The sequence below is a fragment of the Nicotiana tabacum genome, chromosome 22 (genome assembly GCF_000715075.1).
Source record: "Nicotiana tabacum cultivar K326 chromosome 22, ASM71507v2, whole genome shotgun sequence".
In the NCBI taxonomy this organism is placed as follows: Eukaryota; Viridiplantae; Streptophyta; class Magnoliopsida; order Solanales; family Solanaceae; genus Nicotiana; species Nicotiana tabacum.
In genome coordinates, this window is record NC_134101.1 from 121925315 (window position 1) to 121942435 (window position 17121).

Genomic DNA, 17121 nt, shown 5'->3' on the forward strand with positions numbered 1-17121 from the left:
CATCATTTTTTACTCACTATTTCATCACTTGTTTGAAAAATATTGAAAGATGCTTTTAAAAGGTTTTACTTAAATTGAGTTTTCATGAGATAATTGATTTTTGTACTATTTTGGAAACATACTATTTTGCTGTTGTGTTATGACGTGGAATTATCTGTTTTCTTACTGCTCAGCTTTCATTTACTTTTATTACTTATAGAGTTGGCGTACTCGCACTACTCCCTGCACCTTGTGTCCAGATCCAGGAGTTGTGAGTCACGATAGTGAGCGCTGATCGTTCATTCAGCAGGTCTTTCGGAGTCGGCAAGGTAGTTACACGACGTCCGCAGCCTTGCACTTCTCCCTCTTATTATCCTTAGATTGTATCTAGAAATTCTTTATTTTCGGACTATGATGGTCTTTATTGTACTTATACAGACCTTGTAGACGCTCGTGACTTGTGACACCCCGATGTCGGGCTTGTGTTAATTTCTGCACTTGTTATTTAGAATCATGTTATGAGATTTCATTGATTAACAACTTAAAAATGTCTTTAATAAAAATGCTGGTTTGATTTGAAATTTATGTTGGTTGGCCTAGTTTTAATATAGGCACCATCACGACCGAGTCGATTTTAGAGTCGTGATAGTTGGTATCAGAGCCTGGGTTACGTAGGTCTCACGAGTCATAAGCAGGTTTAGTGGAGACTCGCAGATCGGTACGGAGACGTCTGTACTTATCTTCAAGAGGCTGCAAAACCTTTAGGAAAAATCTCATATTCTTGAATTCTTATCTTGCGAATCCATTTATTCAGCCAAAACCATAACTCTTTAAATTCCTTTCATGTATTCAAATGCACACGTGAGCTCTCGGTATCAACTATTCATCGACGGCTTGTGATTTCCATGGGTGAGGTGTGCGATGTGATTTTAGCATGTTGATAATGGGCCAGTCTGGAGGAATTGAGGCCAGGTTTGGTCTATAGCCGGAGTACTGAGATTTTGATTGTGTGAGCATGAGCATTTGGGACGTATATGTCTGTTTGTGTCCTTATTGGTGGGATTTTGTGACTTTATGACTATGTGGTGAGTGAGATGTGTCGGTGAGTTGTGTTCAGATTGTTTGACTGTGACAAAAAGAATTGGCTGGAGATGTAGCACGAACTATTGAGTGTTTGACTTCTGTCTTAAGTTGGTATATGGCCTCAAGTTGTGAGTGTATTGAAGGACCTCTCATGTAGTTTAGTTGAGAAGTGAAGTGGACCTTCCTGTTGTGTTATGAGTTCCTAGTGATGTCTTTTAGGCTGATTAATGCCCCAGCAACGTTCATGTATTTGAATAATAGTGTATTTCAGCCATATTTGGATTCCTTCATTATTGTATTCATTGATGACATCCTTGTGTACTCTCGTAGCCATGAGGAGCAAGCTCAGTATTTGAGAGTTGTATTGCAGAGATTGAGGGAGGAGAAACATTATGCAAATTTCTCTAAGTGTGAATTTTTGCTCAGTTCAGTAGCATTCTTGGGGCACACGGTGTCCAGTGAGTGTATCCAGGTGGCTAGACGAGTGTGGAGAGAGCTTTCAGAAGCTCAAGATTGCTTTGACCATAGCTTCAGTATCAGTTTTTCCATCAGTTTCTGGTTCTTATACCGCGTATTGTGATGCCTTGAGGGTAGGCATTGGTTGGGTTTAAATGTAGGGGGGTAAAGTGATTGTGTAATAGCTATGACTATAGGAAGGGTATAGAGAGGTATCAGTTTGAGGCTAAACAGGCGGGGTTATTTCCCGTGGGGTGTCCTGAGGGCGTGTGATCCCTATGTTGTTTGTGGTAAGTCTTCTTTTACTAGTTAAATGTGTGTGTTGCAATTTGAAGATGGGTCACGTATGATTGTGTGCTTGGCTGTTACAAGGGTGAATGCAAGATTTGTAGATGATTTAAAATACTAGATGATTTGTGTTACACGAGCTTATCAAAGATTTGGTTTAACTCACTATGGCAGTAATAGAACATGGGTATCTTGAGTTATTATGTGTTTTGATATATGGCTTTGAGCCAAGTAGGGGAGTTGGTTACTAATCAGTTGATTGCACGGTTATATGGTGTATGGGTTTCAGTTTGAGGTATACTTGTGGATCAATTATGACTTGCAAAGGTTGAGATCAAGGATGACTCGAGTAAAGGAAATCCTGGATAATGGTTGTGTTATGTTGTATGTGCATATAAAAGACGTTGGATGAATTAGTTATTATTGTAAGGAAAGGGTATGGATTAGGATATCACTCGGCTGCTTAAAAGGATGAGTTACTTCCTAGGGTATTGGAGTGCTAATGGAGCACAGGTCCTTTTGACCGTTTGATCCGTCTAATTGAGACTTGAGTAGAGTGGATGAACCTCGAGGATGTTCTGACGAATTCAAGATTTATATGTAACAATTGGGAATTCTTCAAAATGTGTATTTGGCTAGAAATTGGGACTTACATTGGAAGGCATCAAGATTTATGGCATTTCTATATCGTAACGGATCCTACATTTCAGTATCAGGGATGGGAAAGAATAGCTTAAATCCATAGGAAGTCTCTTCAGAGTAAGAAATTGAGTTGTGTTACTTTTGGGATGCTTAAGAGGAACATTCAGCGGCTTATGAGCCGTAGACAGTTTGGTCTTGTGAAAATGGGATTCAGAGAGTTCTTGATGGTTTCCACCATGGTTTGGGATGTATATTTTCGACTGGCGTAAGAAGCATGTGATGTATAGTGATTTTCTTCTAGATGAGATCAAATGGGAAGTTCTTGGCATGTGGGAGGTCACAGTTTAGTTCTGGAAGGAAGGCCATAAATTCTTAGGCAGCATGGGCAGTTTCAGATGAATAGGTAAATGATATTACTAATTGGTGTGTCTTGATGAGGGTATACATTTCAGAAAGGGGCAATGTGCTCTAGTTAAGTATACTTCATTAGTATTGCGGCACTCATTTTTTTGATTGACGGCTGGTATTCGAGGTTGCTTGGTGCACAGAGAAATTATAGGAGTATCCCTTGTGGAATGATTGGGTATTAGATGTGTGTTATATATTCGAGTGGTGGAGTTGGGATCAGATATGGTGATTCATGCGCTTTATGGATTTCGAGACTAAGAGTTCTCATAAACAGGTTGTTTCGTGGTTGTAGACGGTGAAGATGTGGGCAAAGCTAGTCTGGTGATAGTATGTGTCCTGATTCCGTCATGGTGAACTTTCAGAGAGTTAGTGGTTGTCCAGAGTTGATTTAGGGTTCATTGGTAGGCCTAGTATAGATGTCAAGAACACCGGGTCGGAATTGTTGACTCTGAGTTGCTATGTGAGGGATGTACCGTTTGATTGTCATTGAGCTTATTCGTGTTCTAGAGTGATCTAGGAGTTACCCTTCTGTGTTGCGAGGGGTTGTGATTGTTGGTTCTATGCATATATGGTGCGGTTCTATTTGGGCTTTATAGCGGGATTTGAGTGAGGCGGATATTTGGGTGTTGCATGATTGATTGCGCATTGGATATGTTCTTTCGGTCTGGTATGGCATTGCGTCATTTGCTTCTCCGTGGTTATGGTAATTTACTTTTGGTACTAGACATCAAGTTACGCGTGATTATTGATTTTTAGTATGGTGACTTGAGGTGTTCTATGAGGATCAGTGTTTGGATGGGGTCGCACATTGCAGCAAAGTTATGTGGAGGTATGACCTTCGGGTTAGATTCGTGTGTTCTGGTTTTTCGAGGTGCGATGTGTTCTTAGAGTTGTGTTGTGATGGTACTGGTGAGCTTGCGGTACGGCTCTCTCATTTGAGTCATTTTTCCATAATTTGGGTACATTTGGATTGTTGCTTATTGGTGCACGGGTCGCACGGGTTGTGGTTTTAGATTGTATCAATGTGTCATGTCACTATAGTAGCCGTGTTGGATGAGAAGAGGTCATTGGGATCTTGAATAAATGCTATCAGATTCAATTTTAGCATGTTGGAAGGATAATATCGAGATTCGGCTTAGAAATTTACTATGGTCCTTGTCGAATGAGAGGGAGCTCCATGACGGGTTGATCTGAGGAATGGTTATGACCTTTTACGTGTTTCTTTCATCATTGGCAGTATTCGAAAGTATTGGAATGAGGCTTTATTTGATAAGAGGGTTTATTACCGGTATTGGGTTGTTTGAGCAGCTGCTATGATTAGAAGTTATCGCTAAGAGTGATTGAGTTATGTGGTATATCATGTGACTAGATCATGGGTTACAGTTATGGTTTGTTACAACTTGTTCGGACTTAAACATTGTATATATGTGAGATTCTGATCTTATAGACAATTTCGGAAATGGAGATTTGGTTCTAAGGTCATGGGATAGGGTGATGTGGGATCACCCCGGGTATATGCACAGTAAGGTTATTCAGCGATTTGATGGTTTTGGGAACAACTCTGGACACGTTCGAGGACGAACGTATGTTTAAGTGGGGGAGAATGTAACGACCCGACCAGTCGTTTTGAGAATTTACACTTCGCTAGCCAGTTCTCAATCATGGCTAGCCTCGTATGATGTATTATGACTTATGTAAATCGTCGGCTTTGGTTTTCAGGTTAATCAGAACAGATATGGAAGAATGATTCTCAGCTTGAAGCTTTAAATTTGAAAGGTTTGACTAAGTTTTGACTTTTTAGTATTTGATCTCGAATTTGGATTTTTATGGTTTGGATAGCTTCGCTAGGTGATTTGGGACTTAGAAGTGTGTTCGGAATGTAATTTGGAGGTCCGTGGTAGATTTAAGCTTGAATTGACGAAAATGGAAATTTGACATTTTCCGGTTGGCAGTGGAAATCTTGATATAGAGGTCGGATTGGTGTTTCGAAAATTGAAGTAGGTCCGCTGTGTCATTTGTGACGTGTGTGCAAAATTTCAAGTCATTTGAATGAGGTTTGATAGGTTTTTACGTCGTTTGCGAAATTCGGAAGTTTTGGAATTCTTAGGCTTGAATCCGAGGGTGATTTGGTGTTTCAGCGTTTTGAGTGTTCCGAAGGTTGGAATAAGTTTGAATAGTGGTATGTGACTTGTTCGTATTTTTGGTTGGGGTTCCGGGGGCCTCGGGATAATTTCGGATGGTTTTTGCAAAAGTTTGAACTTGAGGAAATGCAGCTGGTGTGCATCTTCTATCATATCCGCACCTGCGAATTAGGGACCGCAGGTGCGAGCTCTGCAGGAGCGGAATGGAGGCACAGATGCGTGGAGGACCGCAGCTGTGGCTTAGTAACCGCATATGCGATACTGCAGGAGCGGTAAGGCGACCGCAGATGCGAAGGCTGGCAGGGTTAAGTGGAATTCGCAGAAGTGGATACTTTCCCGCAGAAGCGGAAGAGCAGGTGCACTTATGGGATCACAGGTGTGGAATCCATGGGGCAAAAACTATAAAAGCCTTACTTCTCAATTTTCAGTCATTGTTTCACCATTTTTGAGATGGAATTGGAGCTTTTGGAGGGTTTTGATGAGGGATTCAAAGGAAAACTCGTTGAGGTAAGATTTTTGAACTTAATACTTGTATCTATGATGATTCTTAGTTGATTAAGCATGAAATTTGTGAAATTTAAGGGTGAAAATTGGGGAATTAGGGCTTGAAATTTGAGAGTTTAAATTGGGGATTTGAAGGGCCATTTAAGTTCCGATTTTGATGATTTTGGTATGTACAGACTCGTGAGAGGATGAGGATTCTAGTTTTATAATTGTCATCGGATTCCGAGACGTGGGCCCGGGGGCCGGGTGTGAGTCTGATTCGGGATTTTTGGTTTAATTTGATTAGTTTCATTTGGAATTTGTTCCTTTAGCGTATATTGATGATAATATACTGATTTTGATTATCATAGCATTTGGAGGTCGAGTCGAGAGGCAAGGGAATCGCGCATTAGAGTTTTGCCCGGTTTGAGGTAAGTAATGATTGTAAATGTTATCCTGAGGGTATGAAACCCATCATTTTACATCGTTGTACTATTTGGGGTGATGCACACGCTAGACGAGGGGCGTGAGGGGTGCACCGTTGGGGATTGTGACTTGGTCTGTCCCATACCAACTATTAAGTTGCGTATTTGACTGAAACTATTTGATATTACCTTATGTTATTAAGTATTACTATGTTTTGGGCTAAATGCTATATTTGGGCCTCGTTCCAACTGTTTGGACCCTTAGGGGCTTTCTTTACTGAAATTCCTCACTGTTTTGATTTAATAATTGTACTCAGTCATGCTATGTTTTATTGATTTCATAACTCAGTCTTATTTACTCTAATTTGATGCATAAATGTTATTTTGACTGAGCATCCTCTTTTACTGCTAACCCGAGTGGCTTGAGAGGTTTCTAACTGAGTAAGGTCAAGGGCCTATATTGTGAGGATATTATGGGATTGGGCTGCACGCCGCAACAGGTTGTTACTGATTCATGATATTGTGAGTGCGAGGGCCTGATTGATTTATGCCACGAGGTGGCTTGTTATGATGAGGCCGAGGGCCTAACTGATTTATGCCACGAGATGGCTTGTTATAGCGCTTGGGTTGTAGGAGCCCCTCCGGATTCTGAACACCCCTAGTGAGCGCGGGTACCCTGAGTGACTGATATAATGTTTCCCGAGGGGCTGTTCTTGATTTATGTTATTGCCCGAGGGGCCGATTACGAGTGATTGTGAGGTAGCTCGAGGGGCTAGTTCTGACTGATGTTATGCCCGAGGGGCGGTTTATGGTACATGTCTTTCCCGAGGGGTTGTTTATATTTTCATCATTTTTTACTCACTATTTCATCACTTGTTTGAAAACTATTTAAAGATGCTTTTAAAAGGTTTTACTTAAACTGAGTTTTTATGAGATAATTGATTTCTGTACTGTTTTGAAAACATAATGTTTTGTTGTAATGCTATGACGTGGAATTATCTGTTTTCTTATTGCTCAGCTTTCATTTACTTTTATTACTTACTGAGTTGGCATACTTACATTACTCCATGAACCTTGTGTACAGATCTAGGAGTTGTGGGTCGTGATAGCGAGCATTGATCGTTCATTCAGCAGGTCTTTCGGAGTCGGCAACGTAGCTGCACGGTGTTCGCAGCCTTGCACTTCTCCCTCTTATTATCCTCAAATTGTATCTAGCAAATCATTATTTCCGGACTATGATAGTCTTTATTGTGCTTAGATAGACCTTGTAGACGCTTGTGACTTTTAACACACCGATGTCGGGCTTGTGTTAGTTTCTGCACTTGTTATTTAGACTCATGTTATGAAATTTCATTAATTAACAGCTTAAAATGTCTTTTATAAAAATGTTGGTTTAATTTGAGATTTGTGTCGGCTGGCCTAGTTTCACTATAGGCTTCATCACAATCGGGTCGGTTTTAGGGTCGTGACATTTATAATTTCCTTAAATCACACAATTTGGGGAAAATATGATATATGTTTGCATGATGTTAGTGATAATATAATTAATTAAATGATTGTTTACTATATAATTTTTCTTCTCATTTTGGTTCAGGTAAAGGGGAATTTGTGACTTTCTCCAAATACAATAATTCAGAACTGGTCTTTGCAGTTTTAGGAGGTTTGGGACAGTTTAGAATAATAACCAGGGCAAGAGTTGTCTTAGATAAAGCACCAACAAGAGTAAGTACTGTATACATATTTAAAGATTTTCTAACTGGATTTTTGTTATATACATTGACAATGTATACATATTTAAAGATTTTCTAACTGGATTTTAGTTAGAACGAATTACAAGAAAATACACATGACTTTACACCATAACAAAAAATGGCTCATATTTTTAAGTTTTACCCTACCTAGCCCATATTGTACATATTTTGAAAGCATTTGTAAATTCAAAATCTGTGTTCTTATAACCATTGCTTCTAAAAGCTATGGAGTTAAATCTCACAACTATTGCTTTCACTCTCTCTTCTTCTTACATCTTCTACATATGCTTCAAGGGGTCGTGTATTTTCTGCTTCTCCCCCTGTTTGCAATGTCAGAAAATTAAAGAGTAGAAGTCCACCATTGAAGGTCATTCAAAGCTTTGCTTTCGAAAATAAGATTTTTTGAGTTTGTTAGTTGTTTGGATTGGGTATTGTTCCAATTGATTGAAAATATCAAAAGGAGTTCAAAATTTAAATTTGAAATGACTTGGAGTAGATTTGAGTTAAAGTTCAGAAAAAAAACGCAAGGTAGAAGACGAAGTCAGTTTTTTGTATAATCTTGTATAATAGTGTATATGAGTGTATAAACACATCTTATACACTATTATACACCTTTATACAAGAATCTATAGACGAACTTCTTCCACGATTTTCAGTTACAATTCTTGTTCAAAACCAGTCTAAATCTCCATTAAATGACTTCAAATTTTATATACAACCTCCTTATACTATTTCTAACAAGTCTAAATAACACCCACTCTAAATTTCTCACAAAATCAAATTCGAAATTTTAACCCACATATTTTAGCTTGTTAAAAATCTAATTTTAACCACTTAAATGGATTTGGTTTGTTGAACTAATATTTGAATCGCAGTTACTGATTCAAAAATTAACTTAAAAGCTTGAGCAATCTTTTTTAAAAATTAAATAGCAATTTTGAAAATTTATTGAAGTTGAATGTTGTGTATTAGCCTATTATTTGTGGGCTAGTTGGTTTAAATTGAAATATGGGCTATAAAGTTGAAAAGTACGGAGCCCAGTTGTTTCTATGTGAAATTTTCCCTTTTAGTTATATATACTGACAACATAGGCAGATTTTAGAATACGTGTGCATCACCAGAAAAAGTAAGAAGAAAGAATACTAAGTGAGAATCGATCCGTGTTCCTTTGGATAAATAACTCACCATTCTACCAAGTGTACCATTCAACTTGTTTAACCAAAAAATGGGATTTCGGTCAAAGCTTTAATTTAGAAGAACTCGGGTTACTGATAATCAAAAGAATATATGAAAGAAAGTAATTTGGCTAACAATATAATCAGAAGAAAAACAAGTAAATCGATGTATTCAAATAATATTTTGTGTCCCTACAATTGATCTGTTCTCTCTCTTTTATAGCTACTTTGGAGATATGTGTTTTGCCTTTGTTATAATAAGGCCATTATGGACAATTAAAGACATTAAATGATATGTTACATAATCATTGCATTTAATACAAATTCTCTACCGTTTTTAGTATTTAAGGCTCAGTAAGTACTGTATCTATACTCCCATGTAGTTCAGATTCATTCCCCTTGATCCTTGAACTTAAATAAGCACGAACTCTGAGTCTTTTAGATAACCGCTCGTGCCTCATCCTTTGCCTCTGCTCGTATCTGTTGCAACTCGTGCCTATTTGTCAGTTGTAACTCTTTGACCAGTCTATGTGTCATGATACGTCATCTTTACACCACTTTAATATGTAAACTCAATTTTTTCCCAATACATATAGTCCCCCCACTTACCATTTATTCATCGATTGAATATTTGGGAAGTGGATTTCATTAAAAATGAGAATTTTTGTCACCATTAATGCTATGACAGAATCGATGCTTTAATTGTCACTTCTATTTAATGCTCTTCACACGTGTTACCTTTTCATTAGTTATGCAGTTTTGCAGCGCTTTTTAAGGCCTTTTCACGGCTTCACTATTTATGAAGCGTCAGTTATCATTATTATGGTCCTTCCATCATTATACCTTTTCCTTTGGCGGTTGCTTATCAGTATAAATATAACTTCCTTCTTTGTCTTTACCACATAAAGTTTTCTGAACATCCAATTTTCTCAAATCTCTATTTTCTTCTTCATCGTATCATCATGTCTTCATCAAACCCTAACCCTAGAAGGGTCCCCATAGTTGATAACTTCCCTGATGTCCCCAGTAGGAGCAGAAGAGGAGGTAGGCTTCGTAATTTAGGATCTTTATCCTTGCGTGGTTCTTCTCTTCCTTCGCCTAGTTCTGGCCCCTCTTCTAGAATTAGGGGTTCTCTTTCACAAAGATCTTCTTCTAAGGGTAAAGAACCTTCTGAACCTCTTCATGAACCTTTAGTAGATGAGATAGTTCATGCGGAATTATCTTTTTACAATGACAGAGAGTCTCTTAGAAATCAAGTATCTTCTTTAGACCGTGTTGATATCTATCCCACTCAAATTACTGAAGGTTTGACTTCTTTAGTTCGTAGAGACTACCATTGGGATCATGACTTTCCTATCATTATTCCCAATCCGAATCAAAGAATTACCTCCTACTTAACTGGATTTTCATTTGTTTATACGTATCCTTTCACTTTAGGATTCAAACATGCTATTGATCCTGTTATTTTTGAGTTCTGTCGTTTCTTTGATGTTTGCTTAGGTCAAAATGGCCCAATAATATGGAAGGTTGTCGCTTGTTTGAGGCATTTGACCAGCACAGCCAGTGTGCCTTTTACTTTCCTGCATCTAATTCACCTTTACTCCCCTAGACTCTTTCGCAATGGTGTTTTTACACTAGTAGCCAGGAGCAAAAGAGTTCTAGTTAGCCCTGAAGATGACAAAGACCATGGCTGGTATGCCAGGTTTGTTACTGCCCCCACTGTTGGTTTAGTGGGTAATGAGAACGTTTCTTTCCCTGAGATGTGGAATTTTGCACGTGAGTCTTCTAACTCTCTTGTCCCTTTTTCTTCAATTTTGTTGATTTTTCTAATTTTGCCTTTCTTTTTCAGCAACCATGAGAGTTGTGGAAGATGTTCCCAATTTCCGTGATTGGGTAGACAAGCTGTTGAAGATTGCACCAATGGATGGTAGATCTTGGAAGTCCCTTTCCCAACGATTTGGTTGGAAAGTAAAAACTCATTGTAAGAGCTTTTTTTTTTTTACTCTATATATTGTTTCCTCCTGAACTTATTTCAATCCTTCTTTCTATCAGGATTTTCTATTCGAGGAGTTACTACCGAGGTGGTTACGACTTCTCGTATCTCTTTAGAAAGTGCCCAAGAAATAATCTTGGGTTGTTCATCGAAAAGAAAAGCCATTGATGACCAAGGCTCAGAAGAAGAGGAAGATGGGGACTCTTTGGTAACAAGGCCATGGCCTCGTAGACGCATCATTTCTGATGATGAAGAAGAAGTATCCCCCCGCCGTTTTATTCCCCTTACCAAGTTTGGTAAAGCCCAGATAGTGATTCTTGACGATGATGCTACTCCCGCTGCTGCTCATGGCTCTGTTGAGCAGCTTTTTATCAGCAGGTTTGGTGATGAAGGCTTAGGCCTAGTTTTGGATGAAGCACCTCTGGCTTCTTTTTCTTCACCCGTGTCTGTGACTCCTTCTTTGCTGATCTCGGCTATTTCCGTTCCTCCCCAAACTGTCTTTACTACTTTTACTGTCCCTACTTCTATTGTTCCTCCTTCAACAATTCCTCACCCAATCATTCACCGTGCTGAAATTGGCTCCTCAAGTAGGAGTGGTGCTATGAGGCAAGTGATCATTTAAGTTCCTGCTGAGGGCAATATCTTAAGGAAATCTGGTCAAGCAGATGTATAGCTAAAGCCCTTAATTGGACCAATTGAAAGAGCCAAGCTAGAGAGCCATAGCTCCTTGACTTTGATGAATGATATTGTGCACTCTTCTTTAAAGGTATTTCCCCTTCTCTTTTTCCCTTTGTTGTGCTTTAAAGTTTTCCTATCTTTGAGATTTTCATTTCCCTTTCTTTTTTTTATAGGCCAATCTTATCGGCACAAAGATGATGAAAAGGGTTGCCCTCTCAGAGCAATTAGTGTGTGATTCTCAATTAGAGGCGTGCAATTGTAAGGAACAATATGAAAGCCTTCAGATTGATGTGGAGTACTTAGAAGAAAGTAAGAGTACCTTGGAGCAGCAGGTACAGGACTTGAATTCAAAGTTGGCAGTTGAAAAGGCTTCCTCAAGTCAAGCGGACAAAGAAAAGGCTCATCTTGAAACCTCTTTCTCCGAGTAGCTGTCCAAGGCAAGTGAAGAGATTAGAGAGTTGAAGGCTCTCTTGGGTGAGAAAGAGGCTTATGCTGGAGAGCTCGTACAGAATTTGACTCAAGCACAAGAAGACCTCCGAGCTTCTTCTGATAAGGTTTGTGCCTTGGAAAGTTCTCATGCCTCTCTTCAAGCTTCTTACACTTCTGCCTTGGCTGAAAATGAGAAATTAAAGAATGAAATTGTTGACTGGGAAAGGGATTATGAAATCTTTGAGGATAAATCTGTCATTGAAGTGAGTTGGGCGTTTTTGAATTCTCGCCGTGATACCCTAGTTGAAGCTAGCCAAGAGACTTTTAACTTGGAATCTAAGTTAGCTAAAATCAATGAAACTATTGAGAAGGCTCAGCAAACTCAAGATTTTCCTTCTCCCGTGGCCGAAGCTTCCGTGAATGTTGAAGTTGATACGGGTATCCCAACTCCTTCAAGCCTAGTTGAGCCCGCTGTTGTTGATGCACCTACTTCAGTTCCTACATCTTCTTAGTGATAAGTTTAAGTTATTTGAATTTCTTTGTGTTGTTTTGTTTTTTGGGAAAATTGTGGTAAAACCCTTGGTCTCATTTGAGGGTTTGTTTTGGAAATTCAAGTCCCCGGACCTTTCATGGGGCAGTTTGTATAAACAATTCGTAGTTTATGACTAAGTTCGTACTTAGTCTTAAGTTTTTTAATATTAAGAAGTTTTCTCGTTACTATGTTGAACTTCCATTTTGTTTATTCTTGCCTTTATTTCTAAGGACTTATAGAATAATTTGCATTTTTATTCTTCAAAAATGCTTCCGTTAACTTCATGAATATTCAAATTAATCATGAATTTTATAAAAGAGGGCCCTTTTATATTCGACGCTTAATGAAGAAGACGTCTCAACTTCATAATGGTGTTAACATATAATAAAAGAAATAGGAATACACATGTTTCTTTGAAATAACTTTGACAAGTTTTTATTTGAACTTTGTCTAGTTTTGAATAATACTTTACACATATTTGAATTGCATCTATAACTTTCTCATAACTATTTTTCTTGTAACAGATTTAAAAAAGAAAAATAAACACGAGGTTTTTATCTATAACCCGTTTCGGTACATAGCCTTTACCCTAACTATGGTAAGGTAATAAACACGAGGTTTTTATCTATAACCTATTTCAGTACATAGACTTTACCCTAACTATGGTAAGGTAATAAACACGAGGTTTTTATCTATAACCCATTTCAGTACATAGTCTTTACCTTGACTATGGTAAGGTTTTTCTTCGGCCTTAGCTCGTGACTTTGCTCTGCACTTGACTCATTCAATGAGTGAACTTTTCAGGGCTTGATCTTCTTTGCCTTCCTTATACACATGCCCGTGTATATTATGTAGTCCCCCAAGTGTTTGAGCGTTGAAGTATGAAGCCTCGAACACTTGATTGTTCCTCTCATTTGGTCCTTTCCCTATAAAGAAAAAACATACGGGACTCGAAGGTACGATTATAAATGAAGACTGCTTAACCCGTTTGAATTTCTAGCAGAATAATTGTAACCCTAGGCCAGGAAGTTTAATTTATTCCACGTGCCTTGCAGGTCATGACTCATCATTTAGTATAGGTTAGCATTTTGCCTATCATCTAAAATCGTTAGTAAAATTTTAACAATTCAAAAATTAAATTTTAAAATATGGATACCTGACCGTGAGTATTCTTCAAAAATAATATCTATTCAGATGAACAGCATTCCAATGTGACGGTAGTATCTTGTCATTCATTATTTCCAGCTCGTATGCTCCTTTACCTGCAATATCATGAATTCTATAAGGTCCTTCCCATGTTGGACTTAATTTTCCCGAGTTAGCTGATGAAAAATCTTTTTGAGCACGAAGTCCCCAATTTTGAAGAATATGAGGCGTGTTTTCGGTTGTAGTATCGTTCTATGACCTGCTTCTGTGCTGCCATTCTTATTAGTGCAGCTTCTCTTCTTCCTTCAAGTAAATCAAGTACATGCATTTCCTCGTCATTAGATTCTTCTGTCGCCCGTGTGAATCGTGTACTCGGTTCTCCTATCTCAACTAGAATTAAAGCTTCAGCTCCATAAACCAATGAAAATGGTGTTTCTTTTGTACTTGTTTTTGTTGTTGTGCGATATGTCCATAAAACACCAGGTAACACTTCTGGCCAATTACCTTTGGATTCCTCTAAACGCTTCTTTAAATTATTGATAATGACTTTGTTTGTTGACTCAGATTGCCCATTACCCACCGGATGATAAGGTGTAGATGTAATCCTTTTAATGTGCCAACTTTGAAAGAATTTTGTGATTTGATTGCCTATAAACTAAGGAACATTATCACACACGATCTCTTTTGGCACACCGAATCGGCATATGATATTCCGCCAAATGAAATCTCTAACTTCTTTTTCTCGCACCTGTTTAAATGCTCCTGTCTCTACCCATTTAGTAAAATAATCAATGAGTACGAGCAAAAAATTTACCTGACCTTTTGCTTGTGGTAGTGGACCCACGATATCCATCCCCCACTTCATAAATGGCCACGGTGCAATGACCGGATGTAGTAACTCCGCAGGCCTATGCATATTATTACCGTACCTTTGGCATTTATCACATTTAGCCACGAAACGTTCCGCTTCTTCTTCCATTTTGGGCCAATAATAACCTACCCTAATTAAGGTTCTTACCAATGACCTTCCTCCTGCGTGATTCCCACAATGCCCCTCATGTATTTCTCTTATTACATATTCCGTCTGAGAAGGTTCGAGGCATCTTGCTAAGGGACCACCGAACATTTTTCGGTAAAGATTGCCTTGCTTTAAGCAATACAGAGCAACCTTTTTTCGAAGCGCATGAGCTTTTTTCTTATCTTCAGGGATGGTACCATACTGCAAAAAAGCAACAATCTCGTTCCTCCAATATCAAGTTAAGTTATTAAAATTTACCTCATTCTTATCGAGGTCGAGAAATTAATGAAACAAATGAATAACTGAAGCATTTTCATTGCTTGCCACATCTGCCGCAGATGCAAGATTAGCTAGGGCGTCGGCTTCAACATTTTCATCCCTTGGTATTAGTGTTACTTTCTAGGTTTGAAATTACTTTATCAAATCACGTACCTTCACTAAGTATTGCTGAATCCTTGCTTCCCTGGTCGTATAAGTCCCCAGCATTTGATTAACTACAAGCTGTGAATCGCTTTTGATTATAATCTGATTTATGCTGAGTTCTCGTGCCAGTTCTAAACCTGCAATCACAGCTTCATACTCTGCCTCATTGTTAGTTATAGAATGACATTTTATGGCTTGTCGAATGGTTTCACCCGTAGGTGGTACCAAAACAATCCTTAAACTAGCACCTTTTACATTAGATGAACCATCAGTAAACAAGGTCCTTTCTGGGTTAGCTCCGTTGAACACCTGCAACTCTTTTTCTTCTTCTAGTTGGATCCTTTGGCTAAAATCAGCGACGAAATCAGCTAACACTTGAGATTTTATAGCAGTTCTAGATTGGTAGGTGATATCATATTCACTTAATTCTTTAGCCCACTTAGCTAACCTACCTGACAATTCATTCTTATGTAATATATTGCGTAATGGATAAGCAGTTACTACAATAATATGGTGAAATTGAAAATAAGTCCTTAATTTTCTAGATGTCATGATTAATGCAAGTGCAAGCTTTTCCAACTGAGGGTATCGTGTCTCCGCATTGAACAAAGATTTGCTAACATAATAGATCGGAGATTGTTTACCTTGGTCTCCATGGACTAAAACAACACTTACCGCTACTTCTGAAACAGCAAGGTAGATGAGCAGTCTTTCCCCAACCTTTGGTTTTGCAAGCAATGATGGATTTGATAAATATGTCTTCAAATTTTTGAGTGCCTACTGACATTCCTCGTTCCATTCAAAGTGATCTTGCTTTTTAAGAGCTGAAAAGAATTTAAAGCACTTTTTTGATGATTTAGAAATGAATCTTCTCAAGGCTGCAATTCTTCCTGTCAACCTCTGCACTTCTTTTTGCTTGAAAGCATATCAGGAATTTCTTCAATGCCTTAATCTGTGCGGGATTCACTTCAATATCACGGTTAGAAACAAAAAAACCCAAAAACTTACCTGACGCGACACCAAATGCACATTTCTCCAGATTTAATTTCATGTTAAATTTGCGTAAAATCTGAAATGTATCAGAAATGTGTGATATATGATCTTTCGAATGCTGAGTTTTAACGAGCATATCGTCTATATAAACCTCAATGGTTTTTCCTAGATGTTCTTGAAACATTTTAGTAACCAGCCTTTGATATGTTGCACCAGCATTTTTGAGACCAAAATGCATTACTTTATAACAGTAAGTCCCCCTGTCTTTTATGAATGAAGTTTTTTCCTCATCTACCGGATCCATTTTGATCTGATTGTACCCTGAATATGCATCTTAAAAACTTAATAGTTCATACCATGCAGTAGCATCAATTAGCTTATCTATATGTGGTAGTGGAAAAAAATCTTTAGGACAAACTTTATTAAGGTCTGTGTAATCCATACAAACTCGCCACTTACCATTCTTCTTTGGAAATACAACAGTATTGGCTAACCAATTAGGATACTTTACCTCGCGGATGGATCCAATCTTTAGCAATTTTTGAACCTCTTCTTGAATCACCTGATTCTTGAAAGTTCCTTACTTTCTTTTCTTTTGCTTGACAGGAGGGTACGTTGGGTCTTCATTCAATTTGTGAGCCATTACCTCCGGTGATATTCCTGTTATGTCAGAGTAGGACCAAGCAAAACAGTCCACGTTAGTTTTTAAAAATTCAATTAACTTACCTCTCATGCCTTGGCTTAGATTGGCCCCTACGTAGACTTTCTTATCATGACATTGTGCAAATAACACCACGGCCTCCAGTTCTTCAATTGTTGTTTTGATATTTTCATTTTCTTCTGGTTCTTGAATGGTGTCAGGCCTTGAATCCACATTTGTCCGCCCTTGTTTAGTTGAGGTTTGTGTTGTGGTGCCCTCAACTGTCTTCTGTGATTGCTATTTTTCTTCTTTTTTCGTACTTGAATCTGCTACAAAGTTGATGCTCCTGGATGTAAGTTGATCCCCGCGGATTTGACATATTCCCCATGGTGATGGAAATTTAATAACTTCATGCAAGGTTGAAGGAACGACATCCAT

The 17121-nt window shown here is 38.3% G+C and overlaps 1 pseudogene; it reads left to right on the forward strand.

Annotated features, from left to right (window-relative positions):
• Positions 1-17121, forward strand: part of LOC107769171 (cytokinin dehydrogenase 3-like) — a 42635-nt pseudogene that overhangs the window by 20639 nt on the left and 4875 nt on the right.